The 20,658-nt window shown below is 35.9% G+C and overlaps 1 protein-coding gene across 8 annotated transcripts in view; it reads right to left on the bottom strand.

Moving 5' to 3' along the window:
• Positions 1-20,658, bottom strand: part of Peak1 (pseudopodium enriched atypical kinase 1) — a 209,258-nt gene that overhangs the window by 105,053 nt on the left and 83,547 nt on the right. For 7 of the 8 annotated variants that reach the window (XM_050119451.1, XM_050119455.1, XM_050119448.1 and 4 more), the window contains one exon: positions 9,737-9,894. The gene's annotated coding sequence lies outside the window, so the exon portion shown is untranslated. Of the gene's footprint in view, positions 1-9,736; positions 10,686-20,658 lie in introns of those variants that run through there. The other variant, XM_050119450.1, reaches the window with a different exon arrangement.

Raw genomic sequence — 20,658 nt, 5'->3', positions numbered from 1 at the left:
ACAAAAGAAGCATACAGATAGATGTTCACCTCTAAGACTGCTGGCTATCCTGGGTTAAAACCAGTCTCGCTGAACATAGCGGACAATGAGGACTACTGAGACCCCAAGAACAATGGCAATGGGTTTTTGATCCTACTGCACCTATTGGTTTTGTGGGAGCCTAGGCAGTTTGGATGNGGTGGGGAAGAGACAGAAATCTTTAATAAATAAATAAATAAATAAATAAATAAATAAATAAATAAATAAAACACAGAGAAACCCTGTCTCGAAAAAAACAAAAAAAAAATAATAAAATAAAATAAAAAAGACTGCTGGCTATAGAATGTGTATATGTCCTTTGCCAGGTTAAGGAAATTCTTCTACCTCTAGTTTGCTGAGACTATTGTTTTTTGTTTGGTTGTTTTTTTTAAATTATGAACTTACATGGTATCTAACTATTATTGTTGTTTTTAACTTGGGTCAGGGACTCACTCTGTATCTCAGGCTGGCTTTGAACTTATATGAGACACCATGCCCAGAAATACCTAATTACTAAGATAGAAAATCATACCAGAGTTGTTTTCTTTTCATTTGTTGAGATGGAGAATTGCATTGACTTTTTTCATGAAGATTAAAGGAACCTATATTCTTAGGCTAAAACCCACTCAGACACAATGTATTATCAATTTTACTTGTTGCTGGGTTAGGTTTGTTAATATTTTCTTGAGGATTTTCTGTGCCCATGGCTTTAGTTTCCTTTTCATCAATGTATTCAACATGTTTAGTACAATACTGATTTCACAAAATGAGTTGGAAAGTGGGGCTGGAGAGATGGCTTGGTAGTTAACTACAACTGTTGAGGCAGAGGACCAGGGTTCAGTTCCCAGAACACACATGATGAACAGGCATTAGCAGCTGCAGTTCCAATGGATCAGCTACCCTCTTCTGGCTTCTATGGACACCAGACATGCATGTAATATACTCACATACATGCAGGCAAAACAATTCATATACACAAAATAAAAGTTTTTAAAAATGGGTGCAAAGTGTTTTATCTTCTTTTCTTAGCAAAATTTGAATAGAATTGGTAGCTTATTAAATATTTGATTGATTTGGGTTTCTAGCAAAAGGTATCTGGGCCTCGAATTGTCTTTAATAGGAAATGCAATGTCAACGTTAATTTCTTCGATACCTACAAGACTCTATATGGTCTATCAAGAAATGTTTTCTTAGTTGGGCAGCGATGGAACACGCCTTTAATCCCAGCACTTGGGAGGTAGAGGCTGGTGGATCAGTGTGGGTTTAAGGCCAGCCTGGTCTACAGGAGTTATTTCCAGGACAGCTAGTAGTACTGTTACAAAGAGAAATGCTGTCTTGAAAAACCAGAAAAAAAGAAAAAAGTTTTCTTTAAGGTTATTAATTTCTGGGCATGATGTTCTGTTAATTATTATGAATTCTTTTATTGTCCTTTCATATGTGTAAGATCTGTGCTATTTCCCCATTCATTCTTTTAATAATTTATGGCTTCTTTGGGGCCAAAGGGAAAATTTATTTATCTTTTCAAAGAATCATCTTTTGGTTCTTTATTGTTTTTGTTTTCTACTAATTTTAGTAATTTTTTCTTCATTAATTCCTTCCTAAATTGCTCTGGGCATAATTTTTCAGCTTTTTCTATTTTCATAACAAAACACTTAAGCCTTAGTTTGAGTCCCTTTTACTTTGCTAATTAAGCACTTAATGCTTGAAATCTCTCAGCGCTTCAGCAATATCCCACAATTTTCAGATGCTGAGGTTTCATTTTCATGAAATTAAGAATATTTTATTATTTCCCTTTTGAGTTTTTCTTGGACCCGTGGGTTATTTAGAAGTAGGCTGCTAAGGCTGGAAAAAGAACGGAGCTGGTAGAACACTTATTTAGAATGTGTGACGCCCTAGGTTTGATCACTAGAACTAAAAAGAGCAGGTGAGGTGGCAATTGTCTGTATTTCCAACGCTCTTTGGCAGGATGCAGGCAGGGAATTTCTAGGCCAGTATGGACCATATGAGACCTTATTTTCTACAGAGGTAAGGATTTTTCAGATATTGTTCTGTACTAACTTACCACTGGTTAATCCAATCAACTGCTGGTAGACAGACACTCGTGCAATTTCCATCTTTTGGTTTTGGTGAGTACTCCTGCTATAAACATTTGTGTAAAATGTTTGAGACTGGTTTCAATACTGTTCCATGTCCACCAAACATCAGAACAGCTGTGTCACGTAGCAATTCCACACTTACCTTTGTGTGTGATGAAACACCCACCTTTTACACAATGACAAACGTTTCGTATTTCCATTAGCAATACATAAGGCTCAAACTTCTTTATGTTCCTGCCAAAGCTTATTTCCTTTTGTCTTCTTTCATCACACATCAAAAGGAATGATAACTGAAGTGTTTGTTATAGCTTTCCTCACCAGTGTGAAATAGAATCTCACTGGCGCTGTTTTGGTTTGTGAATACCTGCCTGATAATTGGGGAAGATTGCATAAGTATCCAGAAGTCTTGGTGCCTTTACTTTCTTGGCAGATGTACAGTGGAATACAAAAGAAAAACCAGCCCCCCCCCCCGAAAATAAAGATACTGATGGCATTTCCTTCTCTTTGCATCAAAACAAAGGCTCTGTGTATTGTTTCCCTTTTGGTACAAGGTGTGCAATGACCTATAATACATCATTAGTGTGTGCTATAGCACCTCATTGTATTATTTTTGCTTGCTTGTTTGTTTTTCTTTTTTATATAGCAAACCAATAAAAGGAAGTAAAAGCCAGGCCTGAGTCCAAGAAAAAGAAGTTTTGGTAGTGATAAGCTTCTTTTCATTTCTGTAACTGGCATTTTTAGATGGGTTTTGCTGTGATGACCAAGTGCCAGAATTGTTATTCTTTAAAAAGGTATAAACCAGAATGATAATGAGATTTCCCTCCTACTTTATTTAGCTCCTAATACATGGACATTACTTCAGAATTAAAGTACTATTGGGGTTGGAAATGAAAAGTCTGTGTAATTACCAGAATTTTTGCACATCTACAATATTTCACCATCTAAAAAGATGGAGGATAAGTCGGAGAAATGGTTTAGTGATTACAAGAAATGGCTCTTTTGCCAGAGTACCTGGGTTCGATTCCTAGTACCCACATAGTGACTTACAACCATCTGTAAGGGACCAAACGCTCTCCTCTGCCCCTCACAGGCATCGGCATGTACATGGCAAACAAACATATACATAAAATAACGAAGAAAAAGTGAAAACGGAGAATGACTTTCCCTTCACACAGAAATGAAGTGAGTGGTGTCTGCATTTATTCTGCTCTTCCATCACTCGCATGTTCAGAGACATTCTGATTGTAATCAGCTTCAACATTTACTGCTAATTACAGCTGGCACAGTGGATCAAAAGATGAAAACGTGTTCTTAACATCCACATTAATCATCTTGGTCACAATTGCTGCAAGTCCTGACCTTTTTCCAACACTCCTTTCCTGAGTTAGGCACTAAGTGAAGTCATTTCTAAAGAAAACTAAAAATAATAACAAAAAACCAGCAAACCAAACCCTCAAAACCTGTCCAGAGAAATACCCAACGTCGGGACGAGTTTACCATGCTGTTCTGGGAGGTGAACTGTTTCCCACACAGCACCACGGCAGTCTCACTGCACAGTACTGTCCAGCATTGTCTTGCTGGGCATGTAAGCATAGAAGCAGACTTTCTATATGATACATTCATCTCTTGGTAATTTACTGCAAATTACTTCTAATGCAATTATTCCAACAGTAAAGAATTTCAAAAACTTAAGAGTAGATATGCCCATGGATATGGTTGCTTGCCAACAAAAGTCTGGAAAATACATCTGAAAACTGAAGAATGATAGGGTCACATTCTTCCAAACCACAGCGAGATTTAAGACATCAGTGGCTCTCTATGTAGCAAGAACAAAGACATAACTCAAGTGCATCTCTCCACTACTGACTTAGAGAATATCACTGACTTTTTTGTTCTATTTGTATATGAGATAAAAAAATAACATAGCTTTTATGATATTTAAAGCACAAGCTGGATGCAAAGCATTGAAAAGTTCTGTAATGTTATAAGGAATATACAACTGGCCACAGGTCTGTTACTCGGCATTATTGACATTTTGGTGATTATCTTTCCCAACTGTCCACAGTTAAGATAATAATCTATAGTTATACATACTGAGTATGTATAAGTTATTGATGAAATAAAAATCTTAAGTTATTGATAAAATAAAATAGATGCTACAAAAAAACAACTATACACCTTCATGAGGGTTTTACTGATTTGTGACAACAACGCTGTTAATAGCAATGCTGTCTCCTTATGCGCAGCTAGGTATGAACAAACAACTCAAGTAGGTTCTGTTTAGATCTTTACAAAGTAGAATAAAGTCAAAGTAGAGTAAACTTGCGGCTTAGAGTTCAAGGAATGGAGTCAGGCAGATCTAGATCTGTCTTTAGCTAGTCATTTGATGGTAGTCAATTCGATAAGCTTCTTTGACAATAAGTTTCCCATAAAAGTAAAATGAACTCTTCAATAACAGCCAAGTCAAGCTGGGTCATAAGAGTTAAGGCTAATGCACAGAATCAACACTTAGGTCTTTCCAGCATTCTAAGTTGACAATGTTTTGACTTAAAGTGAGGCCTTTGACAGGTAATTAGGTCAGGAGGGTGAGTCCTGATGAATGGATTAGTGCCCTTAGACAAGAAACCCTAGAAAACTTGTTTGTGCCTTCTGTAAGGATACAGGGAAAGAAACCATTCATGAGCCAAGACAGACACTCTCACGAGTCTAGTCCACGAGTGCCTTTATCATAGACTTTCTTGCCTTCAGAAGTGGGAGAGATAATTTTCTGTTCTTTGTAAGTCGTATAGAGAAAGGCATTTTCTTTTAAAACAACCCGATTAGACCAAAGCAGAATGTGCTGGTTTGAATAAGACGTCCTCAATGTGCAGAAAGTAAAAGATTTTGAAACACTACTAAATGAGATGTCTTCATCAAATTCCTTCCCTCCGGGCTCAGGGAGCTATGCAGAAGAGGAGGCAGAAAGTCTGGACGTGCCAGAGGGTGTGGATGACTCCAAGAAAACAGTGTCTCCCAGACACATCAAGCCTGATGCCCATATGAATTCGGACTGCAGCAGCAGAACAAGGCCTGCACAGAACAGGTCCCAGAGCTGAGAAGGAGAGGCAGGCACAGGCTTTCACCCCTAACCAAGACACTATCTCCAATTGACATTCACTTGGAAAGGAAACATTAGCTTGCTCCAAAGAAGTCTCACTGAGTATATCAGCCGCACTGAAGAGTAGGCTCCATGCCCAGAAGCAGAGAGCCAAAACAAAACAAACCCTGGTATTTTTTAGACTGTTTTACTCACATTACTTTGTTCGGGCATTTTTTTGTTTGTTTTACTGGCATTGTACCTGTATATTACGGTTTCCAATTTTGTATTGTTATAGACTTTGTTTTCTGTGTGTGCATTTCTTTTTATTATAATTATTCTGGCTTGTTTGTTTGCCTGTTTGTTTTCTAAAGAGACAGAGAAAGTTAAGTCAAGGAGTTGTGTGGGTGAGGAGGTGGGGAGGATCTGAGAGTAGTTGAAGGAGGGGAAACTGTGATCAGAATATACTGCCTGAAAAAAAAAATTTACAATAAAAAAATGTCACCCATAGTCTCTGGTATTTGAATATTTGGTCCCTATTGGTGGCACTCCTTGGGGAAGACTAAGGAGGTGTGGCCTTATTGGAGGAAGTATGTCACTGGAGACAGGCTTTGGGAATTTAAGGACTGCTATTTCAGACCGTTCTCAATGGTTTCTATTTGTGTTAAAGATATGAGCACCCGGCTTGCTTGTCCTGCTGTCATGCCTTCACACTGCCATCATGAACTCTAACTCTCTGAAACCATAAGCTCTAATAAACTTTCTCTTCTGAGCTGTCTTGGACAATGGGGTTTTATCATGACAATAGAAAGGTAACTAATATAAAACATATTAAAAGCTGATGCTAATGCTTGACACCTGGTAGGCATTCAATAACACTAGTTACTGTTATTTTAAGTAGTTTTTTACTGGGCAAAGTAAACATAGGCTTCCTTTTATAAGCTTGGAAGAATCGCAATGGATGCTTTCACGGCCTAGCAAGCTTTACAGGTTCGGAGCAGACAGAGCTTTCAGTGGACTCTTCTTCTACCCATCCATAAGGATCACAGCTTACAGCTAATGAAATAAGCTTAAAACTGGATGCTTGACTTAACTTAAGCATTAAAGTTAAGTTTGACTTAACCTTAATATTACGGCATTAGAACGTCATCCTTTACATTATATCTTCTCTAAAGGGACCATAGAGTTCATTCAACTGAAAACCTAAATTTCTTTTGATGTAAAAAAAGAATTCTGAGAATTGTATAACTGAATCTTATTCAAATCTTTTTAGACTGTGGACTTGAGACATGTGGCTTATATAGGCTAAAAAGATGCTATATAAATATAGATGGTCTTTAACTCTAGGTATCTCCTAGACATTGGGGTAAATGGAACAAATAATCCAATTCTTCTGCTTTACTTTATAGAGAACTTAAGCATTAAACTGTTCCCTTTTAATATCTTAACCATGACAACAAATCCAGTAGTTTAAATTATGGCAATTAACGAGTAGAGAAGTACAGCTGACACTGTCAATTTTAATGATCCGACCCAAAGTTACTGAAAAACATTTAGAAATGGATGTGAATAGCATTAGGAATTCTAAAACATGGTAAACATATCACAATAAAATGTGACAATGTTGTGTGGCTTTCATTTAGAAATGACTAAAAATTTTAGAAGTAGATATCTAAAATATAACAAACTTACTTTAATAATGGAGCAAATATAATTGTTTCTCATGTATTATTATACCTGAATGAGTGAACCCTGAGTACGTTGGTTTTTATTTTTTTATTACTTGTTTGTTTTTTTAAAGATTTATTTATTTATTGGAATACAATGTTTTGTCTGCATGTATGCCTGACGGCCAGAAGAGGGCACCAGATCTCATTACAGATGGTTATGAACCACCATGTGGGTGCTGGGAATTGAACTTAGGACCTCTGGGAGAGCAGCCAGTGCTCTTAACCTCTGAGCCATCTCTCCAGCCCTGCACTTTGGTTTTTAGTTGTATTTGAAAGGTTGCTCTCTAGGACTTTAAGTTGTTTTTTTTTTTTTTAAATAGTGGTTGAAGACTAGAAAGAATTAACTGGACATTTACAAAGGGATGAATGTGACTATATAACTATGAAAGACAAGATCATAGAGAAGCTCTAACCACAAGTAGAACTAGAGAATTTTTTTAAAAATCAGCACAGGAAAGAGTAATTAGAACATCCATTCATGCTTTGGTACATGATTTATGGACTTAAATAATTTCTTTACAACAAGTCCTATATTTCTTAGAATCATCAGGACTAGTAAGTAATGCTGTCAACTGATCAGCTTTTCACACTTGCTGCATTCAACAGCAAGGAAGTGGGTAGGGTCAATTCATCTCATTTACTAATACACAGTACTCAAGCAAACAAATGGCTACCCTCAAAATCAAATGACAACCAGTGAATAAAAACTACAGTTAGGATTAGAGAGACCACTCAGTTGTTAAGGCATTTGCTGTGTATGCATGAAGACCTACATTCAAATTCAGAGTGCCCACATAAATGTTGTATAGATGTGGCAGCCCTCCTATAATCCCAAGGCTTGGGTAGGGAGGCAAACACAAGGCCAACCAGCTAGCTAGCCTCAATGAACTGGCAAGATCTGGGTTCAACTGATAACCACTGCCTGTGGAAGTTAAATTTTAATTATTAACAAACTGACACAATCTAGAATCTCCTGGGAACAGTTTCTGGAACTGTCCAGGTCATGCTAGCCTGTGTGCATATCTCTATACATTAATTGAGGTAGAAAACCTACCCACTGGGGGTGGCATTATTCCCTAGGCAGGGGGATCCTGAACTGTGGAACACTGGAGAACATGAGCTGAGCAGAAGAATGCATGTGTTGATTTTCTCTCTGCTCTAGACTGGGGATGTGATTCAAGTTCCTGCAACGATGGACTTTTACTTGAAACTGAGAACTTAAAATAAACCCTTTCTCCCCTAAGTTGGCTTTGCCAGGGTATTTTAACACAACAACAGAAATGAAACAAACGCAATGCTCCATAAGTTAGGTGAAGAGTCCTGAGGTGGATCTGATGTCAACTGTGGCAACACGTATGCAAACACCCACTTGTATTCTCAGACCACAATCAAAGTTATGGTTCAGACACCACAAGAAGCTGCAAATATATGAATCTTTATAAACATGCATTCAAACAATTTTGGCCTAAGATCAAGAGTTAAGAAACTGATTATCCCAAGTCTTTCCAAACGTGTTCTCAGCCTTGCTTGACATCTAACAGTCTTTTAAATATCAAAAGAAGAAAAACTTCACAGACTCTCCAAATCTCTTTCTTTCTATTCTGGATGCTCTATTGTTTTTTTAAAGGTAGAAAGGGTCAAAAAGAAAATAAATATGAAATTACAACTTCAAACATGAAAGAACAGATCTGATATCATGTAAGGAAACTAAAATAAAACTTAGTAGGTAATTGTGCAAAATCTTTAAGGCATTGGTCTTATTTGGTGGAAAGGGAAAACATGTTTGAACGACAGACAATATAGATCATATTCCTTTCCATTAAGTTTATGCTCTTGTAAGAAGCTTGAGTAAAGAACCTAAAAATTCCTTTGAACAAACAGTAAGAACCAAAGAAGCCTGAGAGTTAAGCTGTGAGAAAACCAATTTCCTAGGCGGGCAGAGGCGGTGGTGTCCACCTTTTTTTATTTATTTTCTAGTTGGGAATGATGGCTCATGCCTTTAATCCCAGCATTTAGAAGTTCCATGCCAGCCAAAGCTACATAACGAGACCCTATCTCAAAAATAAGTAGGTAAATAAATCATAAGAGCAGTTTTCTGACTGTGCCACATTTCTTGTTTGTTTCTACCAAAAGCCACAGTATAGAAATAATCCCTTTTCTCTTTTATTTCAGTAACAGTTATTGGGTTCATTTCTTATTTTCTTTGTGGAATACTACTGATTATCGCCTTAAAAGATAGTTGCACCTAGCGGTGGTGGGGCACTCAGAAGATAGGAGTTCAAAACCAACCTCAAATCACACACAATCACACACAATCACACACACACACACACACACACACACACACACACACACACACACACACCACACCCCATCTCAAAACAAAGCAAAAAAAAAAAGGGCCAAGTAATTTAAAATACATTGGATGCCTGCCAATGGTGGAGTGAACATCCGGTTACACGCTGGGCCAACTCCAGCACCAAAGCAGGGAAACTGATTGCTATCATAGAACTAATGATTATGAAACTAGCAACAATTTTTTTTTTTTGAGACACAATGTACACTTTTAATCAGGGTGGATCTGTGAATTCAAGGCCAGCCTGGTCAACAGAGCAAGTTCCAGGGCAGCCAAGGCTGAGAAACCCTGTCTCAAAAAAAAACCAAAACCAAAATTGAAAAAAACAAAACAAAACAAAAAAAACCAACAGTTTCTTCCATAGTTTGGCAGTTGTCTGGGAAATATTCAAACTTCAAAAGGAGTGTTTTCTAGTGCCCTAAAACTTTAGTGGACAACATGATAGGAGAACTCTGGTTACCATTTAATTCTGAAGCACTTTGTTCCTTCTGGTGACCAAGATAGTTTAGCAGCAAGTGTTACATTCCTTTAAAATTTCAAAGTGATTCAAATCTTCTTATGATGAATGGCCTTTCTTCCTTGCCTCTCATTCCTGTATTCTAAAGGTACCAGTGTTTCCTGCAAGAGAAAAAAAATAAAGAGGTAAGCTGAAGGGCCAAGTAATTTAAAATACATTGAATTTGTTTCTTTGTCTTTGGAGATTCTGAATTTTACCCTCACCCAGTAGAGTTACAAGTCATCTAATTAACTTAAGAAGTAACTTCCTTATTTAGGTGGAGACAAATACAACCTCACACACTTGAGAATTCCGGTCATACTTACAAACCAAGTATCTTAAAGAACCTAAAGAATACTGATGTTAAAGATTTTGTAAAATTTCATTTGATTGTCCTGAGACTCATTTTTACAAGAAACATGTTAGTATTTATTGACTGGGAAATATTTGCTCCAGCTATCTCCAAATGCAAATATTTAATTAGCCACTTAGCAATTTGAAATTCAAGGATAAAATATTTTTATGAACAGGCTGAAGATACAAAATTACAATTTTTTTTAACCTACTTATGACTTTGGGGAATCCAGTTTAAGAGTTCTAAACTGGTGAGATCCCCAATATGGTTTTTGCACAACACCAATAAAGAAAAATGACTAGAGGAGAAACTGAAAGATGAATATTATCACTCTAAAGTGATTCCTGGGGCTTGGGAGACTGCTCAGCTGTTAGAGGCTAAGCTTACAACTAAAATAGAAATCATTCCTGATTGTGCTTCTATAGTATAAGATTAAATCCTCCAATACCTATCAAAATTTAAAAAGCACTTTAAAAAAAAGAGAGGTTTTGGAAAGTAGTCTATCAAATGCTATCTAAACTGAACACAGATATGTTATTCTTAATGTATTTTATAGTGTTTATAACATTAATGTGACACAATATTGAGTAGTATGTAGGAATTACCAAAATATTTAAGTCTTGTAGAACAATATCAAAATTATTTAGTCTTTTTTCCACTGTAAATCCTTAGAAAAGAAAAATGCACTTTATGTTACTTTTAGTTTTAAATTTGAGTAAGAAAAAGTACACAGAGACAGAAAAAATAATTCCCCAAGGGTAGGTTTCAGCTACTCCTACAGTACCTACCTGTAAGTTCCCTAAATTATTTTTGCTGATTATTTTATTCTTGGACTTGAAGATGACCTATTATAATATAGTCTAACTTCACCCCCAAATACAAAATGGAAAGTAGTAAAAACTTTAATTCAATCTTCTCATTTCAAATGTCTGATTTCTAGATAGGTTAGTTAGGATCTTAAATCTTCATGTACTCTAAAACTGACTCTTAATGAAGAGTTTGGTTCATTTATGTTTAATGTAAATATTGAAATGCTTGGGTTCAAAAATACCATTTAAATGTTTCCTATTTCTTCTGTTTCTGTTCCTTATTTGTTTTGTTTATCTTTTATTGCCTTAGTTTCAAGTAAACTATTTTTCAGTGTTTTAATTTAATGGCATATAGATCACAATATGCATTCTCAAATTATCACAATTTATTTAAAGTTACTAGCAAGCAAATCAGAATCTTGAAATATCTGTTATATACTTTAATTCTCCCTTTAATACTGCAATAACATATTAAATTCTATATGCATTATAAAACCAGTCAGCTGTCTTTTAACAAAATACAAAAAGAAAGACCTTTTACATTTCATTTCTTCCATAGAACTAAGTTTCTACCTAATACCATATCTCTCAATTTAAAAATTCTTAGCATTTTAATAATATACTTATATTGACAATGAACTACCTAATTTTTTATTTGTCCTAATTTGTATTTGTTTTGTCTTTTGTTTTTCCCCAAGGGATACATTCTTTGAAAACAGATTTTTAAGGTAAGAGCTTTTTAAAGCTGGATGTGGTAATGCTACTACTTAAGACACTGACTTCAAGTTCAAGGCTTGAGTCTGGGCCTAGCATTGGTGGCATAGTGAGACCCCGTGTCAAAATAAAGGGATGCAAAATGCAGCTGAGTAGTAGAGGCCAGAGAACATTTTTGTGGGGCTGGTTCCTCTCCTTCCACCTTTACCAGAGTTTGGATGTGGAGGTCAAAGAAGAATGTGCAGGAGTCTGTTCTTTCTTTCTACTAATGGGTGCCAGGTATTAAACTCAGGTCTTCAGGATTGGCAGCAAGCACCTTTAACCACTGAGCCATTTCATAGGCCAAATTCTAAGCTTCTTAACCATACTGAGTTTTGAGTTATTGCTTACTGACTTCAACATTTAGATTGTTCTTTTGTCTTCATTGATAATTTATTCCTGTTTCATCACAAGTATAGAAATTTCTAGTAAAGATGAAACAACGAGGGGAATAAGCTGCAGTCCCCCTAGACTTTTCTTTCTTTGAATGATGCTCACTTCTCTTCTAAAGTACAGGAAACACTAGTTCTAGATACCTTCAGGTTCTGGAAATTTAGTTTTATCTTATTAAAAAGGATATTTTTAAGTTTCCCCCTTAATTCAGAGATAAATCTTTAAGGCCTTAGACATAGCATTTACTTTTAAAGTAGAACATTTCTGAGCTTGAATTGGAAAATCTGTTGAATTTTAAAAAGAAACAAAAACTACTCTTTATCTTGGAAGGTCTCAGATTCCAAATCTGATCATTCAATGAATTAAAAGGAATTTTTATGTAAATTTTGCAGGCTCCCTGATTTTTGGGGAGTTACAGCACCAAATTCCAGAATTTGCACAGAGTTGTACAGGAGTAACCTATAAATGTAGAATTAAAAATCTATATCATGAAAATTTTGTTATTATATAATTGTATATGTGCAATAACATCTTTATAGAAAATACACTCTAAAGCAGTGGTTCTCAATCTCCCTATGTGTCAACCCTTTAATACAGTTCCTCATGTTGTAGTGACCCCAACCATAGAATTATTTTGTTGCTATTTCACAACTGTAATTTTGCTAATGTTATGAATTGTAATGTAAATATTTTCCGAGACATAAGATTGTCAAGGGGGTCAAGACCCACAAGTTGAGAACCACTGCGTGAAAGTATTCAGAGGTAATGGATCAAAGTAAGTTACTCCCACGTGATTCAGGAAACATACTTTGTAACTTGTTTGTGAAGGTATGTTATAAAACAGAAAAATATAAATAAACCCTGTCAGTTCTAAAATAATTGAAGAATAAGCATTTCAATTGTGGACAGTTATTTTTATTGTGCTGTTTGATGATTTATAACACATGTTAGCATAATAGATTATCAATGCAAATTAGACAGTAAATTCTTATTTATCTAACCACATATAAATAAATTACATATTAGGTATTAATGCAAATTAGACAGCAAATTCATCTTTCACCTAACCACATATAAATAAGTTACATACTTTGAACCAATATGTTTAAAGTTAGTGTTTTAAGAAAAGACACAAACTTTTCTTTCATAGTTATATTCTAAAGAAGAAGGAACGGAGGAGGAACCAGACAACAATATGACAGATTTCCAATGGTAATAAATGCTCTGAAAAAAATAAAATTGGTGTCAAAGAATAAATTACAAGATGGAGGCTCATTAAGGATTTTATGATATGACTTCATTATGCAATTCTAGGCTATCTTAGAACTCACTATGCAGACCAAGCTGGCCTTGAACTAACAGTTATCCTTCTGCCTCTGTCTTTGCCTCTGCCTCCGCTTCTCAAGTGCTGGGATTATAAGCATGAGCCAATACAGCCAGCTGAATATGCACTTTTTGGATAGTGCATTCAAAATTGCTTTTCAATTAACTGATACACAGGTTGGAACTGAAGAAAATGAGCCAAATATAAGTGGAAACCATTAAATAAGAATTCTGTATGCAAGACATACAGGTTACAAGATAGTAATGACATATTATGCTCTCAAAAGTATGGCTTGAATAAACTTTATGGACAGAACACCATATTAACTCTGTTTGAGACATATTGTAAATCAGGTGGTGGTGGTGCTCAAGAGGCACAGAGAAGCAGATCTCTGAGTTCAAGGTCAGACTGATCTACAAAATTAGTTCAGGATAGCCAAGGCTTTTCAATATATTTTCTATTCTAACAGGCCAACAGAACTATGTGGAAGACATTCCAGAAGAGCAGGCAATGATAAAAGGAAGATTTGGTCCAGGACTGAAAAGTTAAGAATAATCCAGAATCTTGTAAGTGCAATTAATATGAAGTTAAAAATAATATATGAAAGAGAACGTTTTTGTTCATTAAACCCTGGTCAACTTCAGCACAAAATATATGTGATGGTTAACAGTGGTTGCCATGACAACTCAACGGATGCAGAATCACCTAGGAGACAGACCTGTAAGGAAATTTCGAATAGGTTAACTGAGGTGGGAAGACCTACTCAAAATGTCTGTGTCCTCATTCTAAGGAGTGGGGTTCTGGACCAAAAGTGAACTGAGCATCAGAATTCATCTCTCTTCTTAACAGAGGATGCAATCTAACAGCTGCCAAATGCTTCTGCCATCCTGCCTTCCCTGACACAATGGATTATACCCTCAAAAATGAGCTAAAATAAGCCCTGGCTTCCTCAGGCAGCTTTCACTAGGTATTTTGCCACTGCAATGATAAAAGTAACTAGCATGACAACTAAATTTAGAATATGCATATTACTGATTTCAGAACAGTAGTGATAGGCACACTGAAACACAACCCAGGGGAAGGAATCTAGTCTGCATGATTAAGAAGAGACAACTTGCAAACTGGTAGAGATGAACTAGATGTCAGTGCCAGTTCTTTAGTTTGCTGAGGATGCCCTGGTGCATTTTGTTTGATGTGTGTGTGTGTGTGTGTGTGTGTGTGTGTGTGTGTGAGAGAGAGAGAGAGACAGACAGACAGACAGACAGACAGACAGACAGACAGAGACTGACTCACTATGCTGCTCAGATTGATATCAAAGTCCTCAGCTCAGCCTGAGAAGCTGGGGATACAGGCATATGGCATCATGCCCACCTTCTGATATAACCTTTGGCACTATACTCTCTCTCAAAAGTCCTACAGGTCCAAACATGTTTTACTTTACTATTCAACTTAATAATAGGGAATAATTTTAAGTAAAAATATCATAACTGAAATACAATGCATCCATCTACCGGGGACCCAACTGGAAACTTTAATCAGACCAAGCAGGCATTGTCAAAGTCATGAGCTATGAGCAAACCCGACTTACCACCTGTTTATTTATAGTCTGGAAGCTGAAAATAGTCTTCTTTTTATTTTAAAACAATTGGAAAAAGCAAAATGAAAGTATTTTGAGCACCAAAATTATATGAGACTTGAATTTCACTATCTATAAATACGGTCTCCTAAGAACATAGCCAGCTCCTTCGTTTACGCCTCATCTACGGTTGCTCTTGAATTATATAAGGATGAGGAGTCATGAGAGCATAGTAAATTAGCTGTCTACGAAGCCTAATGTTTGCCAATTCCTGACATAATCTGAGTTCAATGTCTCTACCCGCTAACATCACAGGAATATATTTTAAATACTAATGACCTTCATTGGTTCTTTCATTGGTTTTTGCTTTAATTTTCCTTTTTGTTTTTTGTTCTTTGGATAGAATAAGAGAGTGAGAGACAGCGACACAGAGACAGAGAGAGAACATGAAGTTAGGAGAATAAAGAGGTGGAGAAAATGTGGGAGGAGTATGGGGGAGGAAACATGATCAAAGTATATTATATAAAAAACTAAATATATAAAACTCTAGATCAAATAGTTCATTTTAGCCCTTTCCCCGTCACTATAGTCCTTTACATTTTATGAAAACATTAAATACTATTTTTATATTTACAGAATTTTTATATTTTACAGTTATTTTCCAATAATATAAAGTCAATTTTAAATTCTCAAGAAAACTTTTCCCTTGATTTATAACGTTTTTTTAGGTATGAAACATTTTTTTTCTGTCCAGTCCCGATTTAAAGTTGTGATGGGTTCTGGAGGAGAAATATAAGTACTATTTTCCACAGTAGACACAAGATTATTCATAGCAACAGTGAGGAGAACGAAGTTTTTTGACAGCTATGGAATTCTGCAAAGGTGTTAAAGCTCATTGCGGAATGATGTGACCTCTGCTTTTGACCATGAGAGAATAAACATGTCCAGAACAGTCTTCCTGCTGCAAACGACCACCATACAGCACAGAATACAGGAAAAGGCCATTTCAAACAGTCATGAGGACCACTAACGCAGAGAAAGAGGAAACAGACAGTTCTCAGGCAGGAAGCATTTTCCACTAACTACATGGTGAGGAAGAACCCAGCAGTCTCACAGTCCGGTAGAATTAGCAGAAAAGGCAAGCAGGCCAAGGTGGCTGGAAATTCTGTAGCAGAGCTTCACCGAGTTCCTGAAATCGGAACCAGGTTCTCTGAGTGTCAGATACATAAATACCTTTGCATAAAAAGGGTAGCGTTTCCTGAAAGGATGAGATTCAAAGGAAATACAAAAGAGTAAAAATGCAAATGATTTTCAAAGCTGACACTGGGCAGAAAAATCAACAAATTCTCTCTGGATATACAAACAACCAGGAGGACCCCAAACAGGTCACGTCACAGAAACAGGGCGAAAGTAGCCTTAGAAAAGAAAACCACTCTGCACATGTGCGGAAGCCTGAGACTAGAAAGTCTAGAAAGGAACAAACCAGTGTGTAAATAGCAAACTGCCTTTTAGGGAAAGTCCAATGTTCTTTAAAAAAACAAGTTTTAAAACATTGGAATATAAAATTCACAGCTATTTGTCATTTAATGGACACTACGTGGGAAGACTTAGAAATAGAGAATTAGCAAGCAACAACATATAAAGTAGTATTTTAATTATGTTATTTATATAGTCCAGGATATAAATGAAAACAGGAATATGATGAGTGTAAGTAAAATAGGATTTTCAAAACAGAATGTCCAAAGATAAAATTAAGATTTAAGACGAAACTGCATGAAGAGGAAAAGCTGCAGTTTACCATCGGAATAAGACGTTAATGAACTCACGAGAAGAGCAACAGAATTTACCCAGAAGGAAGCGCAGAGAAAAAGAAGAGGCAAAAGTTATTTTTTTAAGGGCAGGGTAGGGCGATGGCTTAGAGAGTGAAGGCACTTGCCGCTAAGCTCGATGACCTGAGTCTGATGGCCAGGACAAACATGGTAGAGGAATCCTCAAAGTGACTTCATCAAGCTGTTCTCTAACCTCCACAAGGATATCACAGCACACATACACGCACACACACAAAATTCAGAAGGAAAACAAAAACTGACACAGTGTGGAATAAAAATTCTTGAGAAAACCACCCCATATGAGAAGTAATATGATATCATTTAACTGGAAATTCTAGGAAGAGACTATTGTACTCATAGAGCAAGAACTAAAGTAAGCAAACAGAGCACAGAGTAAACCAATGGGATCCAAAATGAGCCAAGAGAAGACATGAAATGGAATCTAGAAGTACGATTATTTTGAAAGAAAGATTAATAAGGAACAAACTAGTAAAGTGGTAGATTCAATACAAGTCATATTAACAATGTATTAAATACAAATTATCTTCCACTCATTTGTTTTTATCAAGACAGGACTAAATCCAAGGCCTTTCACATACTAGGCAAGGGCTCTACCACAGACAAACATTACCTGTGCTAAATATTCCATTGAAAAGGCATACGAGCGGGTTATGGTGATGCATTGAAAGAGGTATAGGCAGTAGAATCTTTTGTTTGAGGCTTACCTGGGCTACATGGCAAGATCATTTCTCAAAACAAAACAACAACAAAACCCCCAAGTAAATAGATAAGATAAATGAAAAGTAAGATCCAAATTTATATTACCCCTCCCCCAAACACACACACAAAATAGGCAAAAGGCTAAATTAGAAAGGCAAAAACCCTTCAATCTTAAGTGGAGAGATTCTATTTATATCAAACAAAAATTACTGTCAGAGACAGAGGGGATTTTATAGTATATAAGTTAATTTATTTTAAAGGTGGAATAATCCTAAATATGCATGTAGGTAACATCAGATGCACAAATGAGTGAAGCAAAAGCCGTCAGATATCACCGACAGACTCAAGTAAAGACTCCACACTTCCCCACGAACTAAATAACAAGTGCTCCTAAGGCACAGGAGGGGGACCTGGACAGAGCTGAGCATCCCTGAACACTTTGATCCCCAGCAGCACAATGGCCTAAGCGTTTCTCAGAACAGAGCACTGACTGAACCAGGAAAAAGGCCGTACAAACTGAACGAACGGAAGCTACGTGGAACCAAGTCAGAAACCAATAAAAGAGAGATAGTGCAAAGTTCCCAAACATTAAAAAAAAAATCAAACAGGGGGCTGGAGAGATGGCTCAGTGGTTAAGAGCATTGCTTGCTCTTCCAAAGGTCCTGAGTTCAATTCCTGGCAACCACATGGTGGCTCACAACCATCTGGGTGCCTCTTCTGGCCTGCAGACATACACACAGACAGAATATTGTATACATAATAAATAAATAAATAAATATTTAAAAAAAAAAAAACTGAAGGGGGCTGGAGAGATGGCTCAGCGGTTAAGAGCATTGCGTGCTCTTCCAAAGGATCCGAGTTCGATTCCCAGCAACCACATGGTGGCTCACAACCATCTGTAATGAGGTCTAGTGTCCTCTTCTATCAGGCATATATGCAAACAGAATATGTATCCATAATAAATAAATAAATATTAAAAAAATCAAACAATATTATTTCCAAAATAATCTATAAACAAGAAAATCCTTTGAAATTAGAGAACAATTTTGAGTCAAATAAAAGTGAAAACCTAGCAGGAATCTATAAGATGCTCCTCAAAGATACTCTGAGCACATTTGTAGCTTTCTCTACTTTAATTAGGGGGTTAAAAGGCTAAAATAAGTTATTTAAAATTCTATTGGGGCAAAAGGAACAAATTAAATTAAAGTAAATAGGCAATAACAAACAAATAAGCAAACAAAAAAATAAATAAAATAGCCACCATGGACAAAAATCCATGAAACCAAAAACTGGTTCTTTGAAAGACTATTAATGAAACTAATAAATCTGTGGCCAGACTGAACAAAAGATAGAAACCACAGATGCGAAGGCTGGCAAGTCCGACGCTGAAGAGAAGCCATGGGTAACTTCAAGTGAAATGGTGAAAGTTCTCAATTTAATAAAGGGAAAAAAATGACCCATGCTGAGTTGCTAAGATCTAACTATGAACAGAACATGCTTTCAGGTACCCACTGCAAGTCCACCACAGCTCCCCCTATAGGAAGGGCAAGAAGCACTGCTACATAAAGAAGCAGCTCATGGGATAGCATGATAATAAGGGAATAGTCTATACCATGACTGCAATGTTGGCTATAGGAATCTAGGTGTGATTAAAATCCCAAAGAAATAGAGACACTCACTTATATCAATATTAGTTTCTTGGCTTTGATATTGTTGTATAAGTTTCATAAGATGTAACTAATAAAAATTATAGTGTTAATGGCCCTCTATACATTTTGTCTGTAACTTCTTGATTAACTTTGTGAATTCTTTTATGAGCTTTACTTATATTATCTATAACTAAGAATCTTTTCTAAAAGGGAAAGTCATAGTATCTTTATCTATAATAGGTAAAATAAATCAAATTGGATAGGCTACATAGTGTATGAATTCAACTATATAATCTGGAAAGATATAACTATGAAAACAGGAAGAAAAAAAACCCAAACAGTAGGAGAGAACAGAGGGATGACTAAACAGAACACTGAAAAATTTCAGGTTGTAAAAGTCCTCTATTTGACATTATAATGAAGCACATATTATAATGTGTCATTATACATTTGCTCAAGTCCATAGAATCTATGACAAGAATGAATCCTAATAAAACTGGGGATTTGGACTCCCTGATCTTTCCACAGCCTTTTATTGTTCTTGTAGATCTGCAGAACGGCCACTTTTCAGAATGCCAAATCTTGAATCAAAATGTTTTGGCTGTGTATAAAAACAAGCAAAGTTGGCAAGATAATAATTTATAAAATTTTCAATGCAAATTTATTCATATTCAAGGAAAACAAACTGCAGTGAATGGCTTTTGGGGGTTCAACTTGTTTGTTTATATTTGGGGTTTGGAGCTAGATTTTTCATCTAAAAAATGCCCAAGAGCAAATGATTATCTATTTCAATAACTCTCAGCTGCATACAGCAGGATAATCTTTAAGTATCTATGAGAATAATCTAATTTCAATTGAGAAATAAAAAATGTGGCAAACATGATGCCCAAATATTGAATTAGTATCGTGAATATTTATTTTTACTTCATATTCTTTTTCTCTGATAAATTCAAATAACAGAGCAACTAGTTATAAATTGAGCTACAAAAATATAGGTCATTAGATCCTGCAATTCTTGTTTATTGCCTAACTTTCTATTTACGAAAATAGGACTCAACTCATTTAATTCTTGCAAACATAACAATAACATATAAATGATGCCATGAGTAATATGACTGGTTTAATTGCTAAGTATATTTTTGAAGAGGAAAATGAACCAGGATTTTTCTATAGCTTCCATTGCTATAACCTTGCATGGCTCCAGGGACGGACGTGACTCAGGAGGAGAGGGAACTGGGCTCTCTGAGGGAGAAACCGCAGTACCCTGGATGCTCAGCATATTTATTATATAATAACTACATCTAGATAAACAAGGAAGCCGGGCTACTTATTTGTTCATTTATTTATTTTAGTCAGGTTGTTAATTTGTTTGTTTATCAAGACTGGGTTTCTCTTTTTTTTTTTTTTTTTTAGGTGGCTATTTTTATTTTTTTTTATTTTTTTTTATTTTTTTTTCTTTCTTTCTTTCTTTCTTTCTT

The sequence above is a fragment of the Alexandromys fortis genome, unplaced genomic scaffold (genome assembly GCF_014885135.2).
Source record: "Alexandromys fortis isolate MF-2015 unplaced genomic scaffold, M_Fortis_MF-2015_v1.1 scaffold_167, whole genome shotgun sequence".
In the NCBI taxonomy this organism is placed as follows: Eukaryota; Metazoa; Chordata; class Mammalia; order Rodentia; family Cricetidae; genus Alexandromys; species Alexandromys fortis.
The sequence above is the reverse complement of the archived record's forward strand: the minus strand, read 5'-3'. Positions and strand labels throughout refer to the sequence as shown.